The sequence below is a fragment of the Camelina sativa genome, chromosome 8, assembly GCF_030686135.1.
Source record: "Camelina sativa cultivar CO46 ecotype springtype chromosome 8, ASM3068613v1".
NCBI lineage: Eukaryota > Viridiplantae > Streptophyta > Magnoliopsida > Brassicales > Brassicaceae > Camelina > Camelina sativa.
The window spans coordinates 19,683,440-19,697,776 of record NC_141887.1 but is presented as its reverse complement, the minus strand read 5'-3'; the positions used below and the strand labels follow the sequence as shown (position 1 = coordinate 19,697,776).

Genomic DNA, 14,337 nt, shown 5'->3' with positions numbered 1-14,337 from the left:
AGGTCAGTTTGGCAACATGGATATTTGATATGATTGGGGTTATTGGTTCTTTGACCATTCTCTCTCTCACCCGACTATCGAGACTGATAACATCATTATTTTACTCATTTTAGCTATAGTTTTTATATGCATTTAGGACTAGTTTGATGACATTTCAGGTATAAAAGGTCTATTATCAAGTATTTTAGGTTTCAAGAAGGTTTTACAGGTTTTATAGCAAAAAGGACCAAAAGACAAGAAAAACATGTTTCAGGACAGATTCAGAGCTTTACGGTACAGGCCACTTTTGAACCATAACTCATATTTTGACGTGCTTGGTGTCTATGGAAAGCTGGAAGAATCATTTTCTCCTCGAAGTGGAATTAAGTTAATCCATTCATTCATAGGGAAGTTATGCCCGATTTACTGAGACGTGTTATAAACCGACGTGAAGAGAAGCAATCAGCCGTTGGGCTTTTATTGAAGGCATGACCAGTGACCATCACTGTGGCCCAGTCCAAGTATCCACCACGGTCCTGAAACCTCTTTCGCCGCCCCTTGTCCTGCACTTAAAATGAGAAGACATTTCTACCCTTACAAAACCCTAAACCTAGACAAAACCCTATAAATACTCGTAAGACCTAGGGTTTTGAAGTGTGCCTTCACTGTGCCTCCAAAGAGCCGACGACCAGAGAAGCAGCCACGACCAGAGCCATCTCTCATTCATCTCTTGAAGCCTTGAAGACCCACCATCTCTGTCTCTCTTTCTACTCCTTCTTATTTCATACTTTCATTGCTTTTGGGATCAAGTTACTTTTGTGACAAATAGAGAAGTTTCCTTTGAACCCCTTTTGTTTATTGATTCGTTTTTGATGCTATACTTTATAATACCAATGTCGTTTCTTTGCATCATGTGTGAGTAGTTCACTTGTTGGGTATTAGGGTTTCAATGGGGATTCAAGTTATCGTTTGTTTAAGAGTGTTTAGATCTGGTTTAGTTCATCTTAGTTCTTTGTCCTAGTTTTGTTCTTAATGCATATTGCTTGATTAGTTAACTAGTGAATTCTCATAGGTGTTTTACACATCACAAGTAAAGTAAACTTGCTTGAAATAGCATAGACAAGTATCGTGTTATAACCTGCGTCAATTGAGTTATAGAACTTTACGGATTAAAATCAAACTTGCTTTAATTGCTAGGATATATGCGTCTTTGCCAGCGAATGTTGAGTAACAGAGTATATAGACTTTAGATAAGTGATTAGCTAGCAGCTTATCTCCTGTTCCTTAGTGTTTCGTAGTCCATGAACGTTTCAACCGTTGAACTTCCATACCTATAACCTTTAGGCTTAGACCGGTGCTTGATACCCTGAGAATTCGCTACAGCCCAACATTCTGTCCATCTATATTTTCTTAGTTTATTCGCTTATTATTTACTTTTTCTTTAGTGACAAACCAAAAAACCCCCATTTTATTATTGTCTTAGCCATAGTCCTCTCTAATCAAACTCTTATCGTGACTTATTCGTCTCTGTGGGATTGATCCTTAAATACTACTACCGAGCAACTGTGCACTTGCAATATTCGTGTGATCTTTTGAGGTAAAAGATTGAAGTGAAATTCCACACACATCAAGCTTTTTGGCGCCGTTGCCGGGGACTTATTAAATCAATTTCAAGTTTAAGACTAGGATTATCGTCTAGGAACTTTTATTTTTGTCTTTAAATTTAAGTTTTGCATTTTTTTTTCAGTTTACTTTGATATTTTCTTTTTAATTTTCAGGAACTCTAGAGTTCGCTCAATGGAGAACCACAACCACAATTCAGTAGACCTTAACGATCCTCCACCTGGGAGGAACGATGAAGGAGCTGCTATGGATGAGGGAGAGCATGTACAAGAACATGATGATGTTCGTGAGCAGGATCAGCTTGATCGATTCGTTCAAACCATTGTCAAATATGATACCCCTTATCAACACATTCAAGACCGGTCCGCGATTCAACCTACAAGACCGCCACAAAATCATTTAAAAATAAGCCCTCAAGTTATCACCTTGGTAAAGCAAAACCAATTTAATGGTTTTAGCACAGAGCACCCTGTAGACCACATTGAACTTTTCGAAGAAATATGTGGAGTAACTGCTACATCCAAGGAGTCTCAGGAGTACTCGATGTGCAAACTTTTCCCGTTTTCCCTTGAAGATAAAGCAAGTAGATGGTTGAAGTCTTTGCCTCCAGCATCGATTACAACTTGGGAGGAGTGTAAGGCTGCGTTTCTAAATCACGTTTACACCAGATCTCGCTCAAACCTCTTGAGGAGCAAGATACAAGGATTTAGACAAGGAAAACCTGAATCATTTAGTGAAGCTTGGTAGCGCTTCAAAGCATATGAGAGGGACTGCCCTCATCATGGCTTTACAGATGGCGGCTTGATGAAATTTTATGAAGGAGTTGACCCTAAAAACCAGCTATCTTTAGATGTAGCAAGTAATGGTAATTTTTCTACAAAGACGATTGAGGATGCTCAGATTCTAATTTGCAATCTAGCTGAGAGCGACAACAACTACCGCTTGACCCCTTCGGACATGGAGGAAGATTCAAATAAAGCCTCGAATATTAGAGAGCTTAAAGAAACAATGAGCTTGATCGTCAAGCATATTCAAAAAGGAGACGACACATTCAAAGATGAGGAAGAATTTTGTGATGAAGAAGAAGAGTTGAATTACATTGGAGTTAGAAGCAACTATCAACGGAGGTTCTATAACCGAAACTTGAAAGATCAAGGACATCAGTTCAACCGAGGCAATTTCCGGCAAAGAGTTACATTTACCAACTTTCAAGGTTTTCAAAGAGAATTTCCTAATCCAACCACGAGAGATGAAAGACGTGACTTTTGGATCGTGTTTGCATGCACAAGTAGGTGACCGAGTGTGTACACAAGGGTCAACCCGATCCAAGTGATCGAGTCACGGGTCGGGTGGGTGCTCGGGTTGTACCTGAGATTCAAAACAAAAAAACACGAAAGCAAACAAGTCAGACGTCGAACCAATATAGATAAAAGAACTTGATCTAGCAAGTGCTTAAATCCTAAACGTAGCAAAATTAAATTCAACCAAATGGCAACAGCGCCAAATTGAGAGTAGGATTTTCACCCAGGGTATCAATTCCCTATGCAGTTGTAGTACAAAGGGTAATCAATCCAAATGGTTGTTTATGCTAGTAGGAAGGATGCAATCAGAACAATGCAAGTCAAGCCAAGCAAAAATTGGTTTTGATCTAACAATCCTAGAATAAATAAAGAAAGAATATAAACAAGAAACCACACGACCTAAGCACTCGATGCAAGCATTCGAGTACAGGATCGGGTGGGGTGATCGAGTAAGCAAAGAAGGTATGAACAATTCGAGGTGTTACTCGAAGCAGGTGATCGTGTACCTGTCCGAGTAATGGATTGAGTGATGAATAAAAATGCATGCAATTAAAATACGAAAGCTTCTAATGATGGGGTAATCGAATCCTAAGTGTTCCTGACCAATACAGATGTCTTACATGCCTCAATCAAATATTCCCTAGACAATGAATCTCTAAAATCTTGTTAAAACACTCTCGTGATAGAAACAATCAACCTTATTCACTTCCCTACCCAACTCTCGTTGGAGAAACATGACCAAGTAGGCAATAAGAACCGATTCATTATTTTCAATAAGCCCCTTACTCATCTAATCTCTTAGGCTAAGTGAGTAAATCTCTAGCATTGGTTGATTCAAGCACACCTCTCGGTGGTAAAACACCTTAGATCTAATCTCACCTTCTCGGTTTGTTGACAGCATTAAGAACACCAACCTTGAAGGGAATCTACTAAAACATATACAATCAAACTAAGACATCCTAACCGATCAAGAACACAAAATCATCTATCCCATCCCTAGAAACTTTGCTACACTACTCAGATCTCATTGCAGAAAACATAAAAGCATAGATGAAAGAAAATTGCATTATATCAAAGATAGAGTAGAGTAGAAGAGTTTTAAAGAAGAAATCTAAAATGATAACAAAAAGAAGTAAAATAAATCCTAATAAAAGTGGAAAAGAGTTTGAGTCGCTCTAGATCTCTCTCAGAAGCTCTCACTCTATGGTTAGAGGGTCTGCGGCGTGCTCGTTTGCGAGGAAGAAGAGGGAGGGGTTTATATATGGAAACCCATTAAGCCTAGCTTCCCAGTCCTGCCCGAGGGTCTGCTCGATGGGGTGCACGAGGATGTGCTCAGGTTGCTCTTTGGGTAGACTCTCGCGTTGTTCTTCCTGCTCTTGGATCCTCCTCGATCGTGTTGGGGCTTGGACTGTTCTTCCAGCTTGATGGCTCCTTCGGGTACATGCTCGGATTTTTCCTTGTTTCTCTCCATTTTAGGCTCTAAAGCACATGTTTTCATCCAAAGTATGCAAATGCAAGAATGCAACACCCTAAATGGCCTAAAAGTGAATTTCTACAGTTAATGACCTAAAAAATGCTAAGGTAAGGGTATAAACAATGCAAAATATGGACAAAAAAGGATGCTAAAAACATGTAAATTAGAGAGTTATCAGAGCTTCAGGGAAGATGATGTTCGACATGTGCGTCGATCGATGCACTATGTACTTTGGTCGATGCAAATGCGAGGACGGTGCGTTTGACCTAAAGGCATTGGTCGATGCCATGTGGAGGCGTCAGTCGATGCAATTAGGGATTTCATGAAATGTCGAACATGCATCAGTCGATGCAGTGTTAGTGTCGGTCGATGCAACCCCCGTTTGTGTCGGTTGATGCATGGTTGGTATCGGTCGATGCAGTTCCTGGTTTGTTTGTTGATTGTTGTTTGATGGTTAGAGTATCTCAACTGCTTTTTTGTTTAGCCCAATAGATTGGAGGATTGCCTCACTGAGTGTATATAAAAACTCATGCATCTCAATTTGTGTTTGTGGTGCAGGTAAAGCCAAAGTGTGATCATGGAATCAAGGCAATGAAGAGGGGGATGTTCTAGGGGCTCTATTGGTTGTTGTCTGGCTTCTATTAGGTTGCTAGAGTTAAGTCCTTAGAATGTTGTCTAGGATTGTTGTTTTGATGTTTTATGTATATGTTGATTGATCTTATACTGTTGTTGAATTATTGGTTATTATTTATTGGTCATTGGATACTGGGATCTATTGGGATTTCTGCTATTTGGTTTGGATGTGGTTAGGTGGCTAATGGGTATGGTGGAACCACTATTTTAATTATTATTTATTATTAAAAAACGGGTCGGGTCATTTCAGGAAACACCCTAGATCTAGTCTCAACCTCTCATTCTGAAACTAGCATTAGGAAACACCTTGGTCTCTCATCTGAGTGTCCTGAAGACACCTTAACCCTAGACAAAGTTATGTCCAGCTCTCAGCCCTTCGACCCCAGCCAAGCTTCTTCTTCTTTATCATGGTTCTGCACACAACTTCAAGCTCTCTGTACGACGCCCTGCGCATGCTCTCTGCACTGCACCTTGCATCTGTGCATCTGTCCTGCACAGTGCCCTGCGCTGTGCCCTACAACCGCCACCAATGTACCACCAGCTTCTTTAGTGCGTCTTTGTGCTTAGTACCTGTTTCTTCAACCCTAGGTTCCCTTATATAGTGCAACCCTAGAGCTTATGTCGGTTTATCCTTGCAGACCACAAAACTTGGATCCCGAATGGACTTCATATCAATATAGGCCCAGTTCATGGTTCAGACCAAATAATCCCATATGAAGCAAACATTTACAACAAACTCCACATTTTGCTTTGTTTGGTTTAACTCACAAAATCCCTTATGCGTTAATTCTTTCCTAAGAAGAAAAACAAATCTTATCTTCTCCTGTAGAACCTACAACTTCCAATGATCCCTATCTTTGTCGACCTTAAGAATTTTCAAGTTCATCTTCGGAAACTTCAAGAGATTCGCGACTCTCCCTCGAGCTTCCTTCTCATGATGACTGTAATCCCACATGTAGAAGAACTCTGACCATTGAACCCGACATCTGAAGAAACCCTCACAACCTTGATTCATTGATAATCAATACAGAACACAATCAACATTGACTATTCTTTGGTATCCTCCAATGTCATCCTCTAAATTGCTCTGAAATTCCCAGCACCCATCAAATCCTTAGATTGTCTCATGACTGTCCCTATGTTCGAACGTTTTTAAAATGTTAGTATGTAAAGCAATACAGCTTCTCCCTTGTTCCTGACATCTTCTCTGATTAGCTTACTATGCTATTCAGCTGTCCCAACAAGTTTGTGTAACTCCTTACACAAATTATCCTCTTAAACCTTGTTTCTCCTGGTCTTAGAAACACTTATAAAGACCTTTACTTGATTCCCCTGTTCCTCACAACAGCTCCACCTAGAACCTGAACTTCTGATCCACCCACAAGTAACACGTGACTTGCTTGTAGAACCTTGATCTTGAAAACCTTTAGAACAGTAAAGTCTGAGACACCAACCTCTTAGCACAAACCATCACAACCTTTTCCATGGCTTCTGATAAGTACCACAGACCTGCTATCATGATTGTATAGCATTTGTATCCATCTGCAACCTGATTCACTTGGTCGACCTTTCATTCCCCTCATGTGCACTGAGCTTGAACAAAACTTCCTTAAATACCATGCAGAACACATGAATTATACATGCTTCAATCTTGAAACAATCCTTGATTCATCCTATAAAACAATCTCAACCAATGCATTACTCCTGCGATTGAGTTTACATCCCATATGTTTAACGAACTGACTTATGAACCCGGCTTGTTTGATCTGACAATACAAACTCTTGTTCAACCTCATATTAAAACAGATGTCCAACCAACAGCTTTTGAACCTCTGCTAGGCTCCATGTAACAACCTTTAGTGCTTCAATCTAGAATCCTTGAAGCCACACCTGCTGTAACATAACTCCGCAATAGTTCTTCACATTTGCAGACCTTACCAAGAAGAACCTTGGTACCAGCATCATACCTTTTCTCACCATTCATCAATACAACTTGAAAACTCTTCACCATTGATGAATCCTCACTTAACCTCCATGTAAGTGAATTTCTTGAGAAACTTAATGATGTTACTAGACCCATTAGTCTTCTACTAGTCTTGTCTATCATAACATGCATCTTTGACCACTAAAAATCTACTTGAATATTCCCCTTATACTCACATGCTTCCTTATTAAGTATAAACAAAACACTTGAACTTTCTGAAAGTGAAACCTTTAGAAGATTCATTTACCAGATCATCTTTGTAGATGCAAACAGGCAAACCAGAACTTTACTGTTTCTGATTCTCTTCTCAATGCAAAACCTAACCCTAGTCACCTTGCGCCAGACTTGTAGATTCTTGCATTTACTTGCAAACTCTTACACAATCCTTCAACGTCTACGAAAAATCTTCTAGATATTTTAAGTCACCTTGTAGAGCAAGCTCCACCTTGACAAAGAAAATCTCACTGACTGCAACTTTGACTCTTGGTACTCTTCTGCATTCCCATTCTAACCAACTTAGATCGCAGTCCTTTCAAATCTCTGATAACCTGATCCATTCCTGAGACTTAACCATTCACCCAACACCTCTCAAAACTGACCACTTCAACATAAATTGCTTGGTCCATCTTCATACTCATCTGAATCTTTGACACAACCTGATGAATTAACAACCCTCTTACACAGATTCAACTCTGAAGGCGTCCCTTGGTAAATCTGTGACTCATGTAGTTGTACCTTCAACCAATTCTTGAACACCACAACACAGACCTTCATCAACCAAAAATTGACTTTTCAATAGTTGAAGATGTCTACATCCTTGTGTTCTCCCAATGTCTAGATTCCTTAAACTGAAACAGCTTTGAGTATTCACAAGCTTCAAAACAGAACATCACATGTACCTTGTGACCGCAGCGGAAACTGAATTCCTGTTTCGATAAGTTTTGAGCCTTTTGGATGTTGATTTGGATCCCTCTTCACAACCATGTGCAAATCACCTTCACACATCCATCCATGAACCTAAATCAAACATTGCAGATAACTCCACCTTAAACAAAGCCCATAATTGATTTAACCTTGAATCAAGAACACCTTCAAGATCATGAGTCTTCTGCAACAGTTTCTAGATCCTCCTTGTATGTTTAAAACGTCATGCCTAAGTCTGTGAAATCCTAAGCCTGAGCTCTGATACCACTTGTTGAGAATCGCAGACCCGAATTCACCTATGTAGTGAACCACATACCGCGACTCTGCCCCTACTCCTTGTCTACTTCATAGAACCGTTTGCATAACATAAACATAACACAGATATTTAACGAGTTCCCCTCATGCAAAGGGTACATCTCGTGTGGGAACCTTCTCCCATAAACATCCACTATCAATCAACCAAGGTTTACACTAGTGTTTCATATACAAACTTAGAGAACTACAAGAAAGAAACCTGAAGAAGAAAACACATAATAGATCTAGTTTTTCTTCTTCTCCTCTCTCTGTCTCTAGTTCAGCTCTCCCCTCCATGTATAACCCTGAAACACCTTGAGAACCCCAAAGAAGCAGCTCCACCTTTGTCTCTTATCAGAGTGTCCTGAAGACACCTTAAACCTAGACAAGGTTATGTCCGGCTCTCAGCCCTTCGACCCCAGCCAAGCTTCTGCTTCTTTATCATGGTTCTGCGCACAGCTTCAAGCTCTTTGTACAACGCCCTGCGGATGCTCTCTACACTGCACCCATACAGCCGCCACCAACGTACCACCAGCTTCTTTAGTGCGTCTTTGTGCTTACTACCTGTTTCTTCAACCCTAGGTTCCCTTATATAGTGAAACCCTAGAGCTTATGCCGGTTTACCTTTGCAGACCACACAGCATGGATCATGTATGGGCTTTACATCAATATAAGCCCAGTTCATGGTTCAGACCAAATAAGTCCATATGAAACAAATATTTACAACAGATATATATGTATATATGATGCTTATTTATGAGTTGTTCAATTTGAATAACCAATCGATAAATAATTTTGATTCACCAGAAACAACATTAAAATATGATTAAAGATTAAATCATGATTTGGATTATTTCCGTACACATTATTTTGATCAAGGTTAGTCAATGACTCAAAGTTCCATCTATATATCTTAGAAATATTATTTTTGTAGAATTATTGAGTTCAAGTTTGTTCTAAACAATTTGAATCATATGATTAAGAATACTTTTATGATCATTATTTGATTAAGGTTAATTTGTCAAAGAGTTCGAGGTCCATCTGAATCTTAGAAATATAATTTATTTAGAATTATTGAGTTCAAATTTGATATAATAAAGTTTTGATTAATTAGAGTATATTGATTAGACTTTTAATTGATTATAATTATATGGCCAGGTTATAAATGTATTATCTATTTGTCATGAAGATATCATTTACTGTTGAGCTTCCTTGATTTGGTCCTAAACTCTGTCTTTATTAATTTAGAAGAGCATTCAAAAAAGTATTTTTGATTAGAATTTGTTGGATATGACTTGAATGTGATTGGACCCATAACTTTAGGCCCAATACGTTTAGGTCAACTAGGGTTGTTTCCCTATAAATATTCTTCTATACCCTAACCTCCATGTATTTTGAAATATGTATTCTCTCGAGTAATAAAGCTTTTTCTTTGCTCGTGGAGGGAGCCAACTTAGTTTGGTGAACCACGTTAAAATATGTGTCGTTTATCTTTGTTCTATATCATCTTGCTCACATCCGTTATAACAAATTGGTATCAGAGCACAAGGTTTTTCGTTCTGTGTTTTTCGTGCGAATTTCGGGCAGTTTCAGATCCGTGCAAATTTGGTTCAGTTTCAGATTCGTGCAAAATTCGTGTTAGGGCACAAAGGTTATTTTTCTGCGTTCGTGCGATTTTCGGGCTGAATCAGTATTGTGTGATTTTCGGCTGAAACCGATTCATACAGATTTCGGGCAGAATTAACTTTGTGCAGATCAGTGCAGAAGTAGGTTTGTGCAGGTCCGTGCAAAACCAGGTTTGTGCAGGTCCGTGCAAAACCAGGTTCGTGCAAGATCCATGCAGAAGTAGGTTCTGGGAATTTCCGCAATTATAATCTGGTGAGGAGATGTATGTGAAGAACATGAAGATCGACAAGAATTCTGGGGGAAACTATTTCAGTTTCAGGTCCAAGGTAGGACATCTGTTCCAGTGGATGTTTTGCTCTATGGGTGATTTGGTCTGGTGGGTCATCATGACTTTGATAGACATATTCATATTGAGCATATGGTCTGTGTTGAACAGTTTTTCTTTGTTGGACATCTGGTCCGTGGTAGGCATTTGGTTGAGTAAGTATCAAGCGGTTGATATAGTTACAGAAAATCAAGCCTCTGAGTTTCTAGCTAGTGGCAGGAAAGAACTTGGGAAGGGAAAGAAGAACAGAAGGTGTAACCTGTTTTCAAAGGGTCCTAAGTTAGATGATTTATGTAAGTACTACACGGAGAAAGAGCACAGGAAGTCAGATTGTCATAGGAGAAAACAATTTGAGTTTGTAGCTGTAACAAAAGATGACACCATGTTTGAACAGGATTTTGCCCTGGTTGTTGATGGGAACACACATTTATCTAAAGTGTGCATTCGTGTTTTTGGAGCATTCTATCATATGTGTTCAAGGAGAAAATGGTTCTCAATAGATACAGAGGTAAACATTGGTTGTGTTAAGATGACCAGTAGTTCTATCAGCTTGGCAGTTGGAATCATCACAATGAAGATTAGGATACATGATGGTAGATTCAGCATACTAAACGATGTGAGATATGTTCCGTCGATGGAGAAGAATTTGATGTTCTTGATTTTGCTTTACAGCAGAGATCTCAAATTTTCTGGTGCAAACGGAAGATTGAAAGTCATTCAAGGTTATGTTTTGGTTCTGAAGGGTGTCATATGTGGTACCTTGTATATCTTACAAGGGTTCACAGTTACAGGTTATGCGAATGTTGCATCTGTAGAGATTCACAAGGAGGATATGACTAAGTTGTGCCATATGAAGCTTGGTTATATGAGTGAAAGAGGGATGCAAATTCTGCTGATGAAAGATTTTTTGTGTTGTCAGAAGATCAAGAGGATGCGGACAAACAATGGTCTGAAATTGTGTTCATCGAAGTTCAATCAGTTGTGTGAGGATGAAGAGGCTGCTCGACATCACACAGTGAGGAGCACACTACAACAGAAGAGTGTAGCTGAACAGATGAATCAGACATTGTTAGAGAGAGCGGGGTGTATGCTCTCGAGTATTGGTTTGGAGAAGATAATTTGGGCTGAAGTTGTAAGTACAACTTGTTACTTGATCAATGGTGGACCGCACACAGATATCAAGTGTAGGACGTCTACAGGGATGTGGTTTGAGAATGGTAGCTTTGGTAAAAAAGTGGAGCTGAAAGGTTATTTACAGCAACACGATCAGAGTAAAGAGCTACAGACAGACGTTGATGCAGCAGAATCTATCCAAACAGGTTATACACCATCTGAGAGTAAACGTTACAATATTGTCTTACACCGAATAAGAAGAACTGGAGTTGAACCAACTCAGAGGTACGGTTTTGAGGATACTCTTTGGAGTATCGGTTTTCACCGAACAAGAAGAACTGGAGTTGGAGTTACACAGAGATTTGGTTTTAAGGATATTGTAAGTGTTGAGCTTCTGAAGGGGCGTCAGGCTCCTAATCAAGCGTTGAGCTTCTGAAGGGGCGTCAGGCTCCTAATGAAGCGTCAAGCCTCTGAAGAGGTAGCAAGCCCCTGGTGGGCATATGGTCCCTTTAAGGGACAAGGGCATTTGGAAAGGCAACATGCCCTTTATATGGAAGACAGTCCATGAAGGGACGTCAGGCCTTGAGGTGGAGCATTCTCCTAAGGTGGAGAAGAAAGGTAGGAGCACTCTCCTAAGGTGGAGAAGAAAGGTATTCAGATAGAGGACCAGAGATGTGAGTATGTCTGCCGTGTACAAGAGATGTGAGTATGTATGCTGTGAACCAGAGATGTGAGTATGTCTGTTATGTACCAGAGATGTGAGTATGACTGTTGTGTTTATGTGAAAACGTTGGTAACGATTCTCACGTATTTTTGCTGTTATATGTTGATGATATGCTCATTGCTGGAAACAATATGGATGCTATTGTTGAGTTTGAAAGGGTAACTGGGTGAAGAGTTTGAGAGGTAGGATCTTGGTGCTGAAAAGAAGATCCTTTGGGATGGAGATTCACAGGGATAAGAGTTCTCAGAGATTGTGGTTATCTCAGAGAAGCTGCATAGAAAAGATACTTCAAATATTTGACATGATATGTGCAAAACTTGTGTCTACTCCTTTTTTGGCGAATCACTTGAAGATCTCAGCACGTTAGTGCCCCATGTTTGATGAGGAGATCGAAAACATGGCGCACGTTCCTTATACTAATGCAGTTGGTTGTCTGATGTATGCGATGGTGTGCACAAGACCAAATCTGGCTCAAGCTGTTAGTCAAGTCAGTAAGTACATGTCTAAACCAGAGAGGAAGCATTGTGATACAGTGAAATGGATTCTCAGGTATTTTAAGTGGCTCAAGCTATTAGTCAAGTCAGTAAGTACATGTCTAAACCAGGGAGGAAGCACTGTGATACAGTAAAATGGATTCTCAGGTATTTTAAGGGTACTACAGATCGTGGTCTCATATTTGGAGGACATGAGTGCAAGGCAGAAGTCGTGGGTTTCATTGATTCAGATGATGCAGGTGATCTTGATAACTGGAGGTCCGGGTTGCAGTCTGTTGTTGCAATGTCAACCACTGAAGCCGCGTACATAGGCATTATGGGTTAAAAGACTTGTAATGGAGTGGGTATTAAGAAAGGTGGAGTTCAGCTACACTGTGATAGTCAGAGTGCTTTATATCTGGCTAAGAATCAAGTGTATCATGGTAGGACGAGCAGATAACACAAGATCAGAAAGTTATCAGTTTCTGGTGTGATTTTTCTAGAGAAGGTGCACACGTCTGAATACAGCTAATATGTTGACCAAGCCAGTCACCATGGAGAAGATCAAGCACTGTTTGGATTTTCTCCAGGTCTTTCATTGTTAGATGAAGACAAAAGGTTCCCCAAAGCTAACAAGGAGTTGAAGTTGAAATCATTGAGATTTTGTCGTCAAGGTGGAGATTGTTGTTCCAAAGTGACTTGAAATCTCTGAAGACCTCTACAAACATGTAAAAGATTGTGTAAGGTGTACAAGGCTTTTACTGGGCTTTTGTAGAGATCGACTCAAGGGATGTTAGGCTTATGGTGGAGTAGTTAGCCTACGTGAGGCGTTTTGGTTTTTCTAAAGAAGCATTTAGCCTTAGTGAGGCATGTACGATTTTTGAAGAAGCATCTGGCCTACGTGAGGCATTTAGGGATTCTGAAGAAGTATCCGACTTCAGCGAGGAATTCTAGCTTCTATTGAAGCATTTGGAGCTTTTCAGCATCTGGCCCCGGTGGGGAAATTTTGGCTCTTTTGAGCATCTGACTCGTTTGAGTTTTTTTTTTGGCTCCTTTGGGCATCTGACTCATTTGAGTATCTGGCTCTTTTGAGCATCTGGCTCGTTTGAGCATCTGGCTCGTTTGAGCATCTGGCTCGTTTGAGCAGTTAGCTCGTTGGAGCATATGGCTTCTGAAGAAGCATCTGGCTTAAGGAAGTATCTGGTCTCTTTTGGGACATTTGAAGCAAAGCAGGAGTCTGAATATTGTTTCAGCGATCTGGTGGAGAAGTCTAGTGTATTTGGCATTCACAATGCGTGTGGTACAGTTAGCGCTCTGAAAAGTGCTTCAGGTACATCTGTGTGGAGGATTCAAGTCAAGGTGGAGATTTGTTGGATATGACTTAAATGTGATTGGGCCCATAACTTTAGGCCCAATCCGTTTAGGTCAACTAGGGTGGTTTCCCTACAAATATTCTCCTAAACCCTAACCTCCATGTATTCTGAAATATGTATTCTCCCCAGTAATAAAGCTTTCTCTTTGCCCGTGGAGGTAGCCAACTTAGTTTGGTGAACCACGTTAAAATATGTGTCGTTTATCTTTGTTCTATGTCATCTTGCTCACATCCGTTATAACAGAATTGTTTTCTAGGTGATAGCTCTACTTTTATTATAACTAGGTTTTGAACTCACGCTATGCGTGGATATATTTGATATATTTTGATGAAAACTATATATGATTGATCATAGTAATAAAATATTATCTTATAAAAAAATTAAATTAGTATTAAGGAAAATAAATAAATTTCAGATACACAATTTTTAAAAAATATAAAAATCAGTTGTGTTATAAAATCAAATTTAATTAAAAAAAAAATCAATAATTT

General features: G+C 39.6%; 1 non-coding gene across 1 annotated transcript; it reads right to left on the bottom strand.

Annotated features, from left to right (window-relative positions):
- Positions 1–2,280: 2,280 nt before the first annotated feature.
- Positions 2,281–2,390, bottom strand: LOC147940205 (small nucleolar RNA R71). Its single transcript, XR_015564900.1, has one exon. It is a non-coding gene; the product is annotated as a small nucleolar RNA R71 (small nucleolar RNA).
- Positions 2,391–14,337: the final 11,947 nt, after the last annotated feature.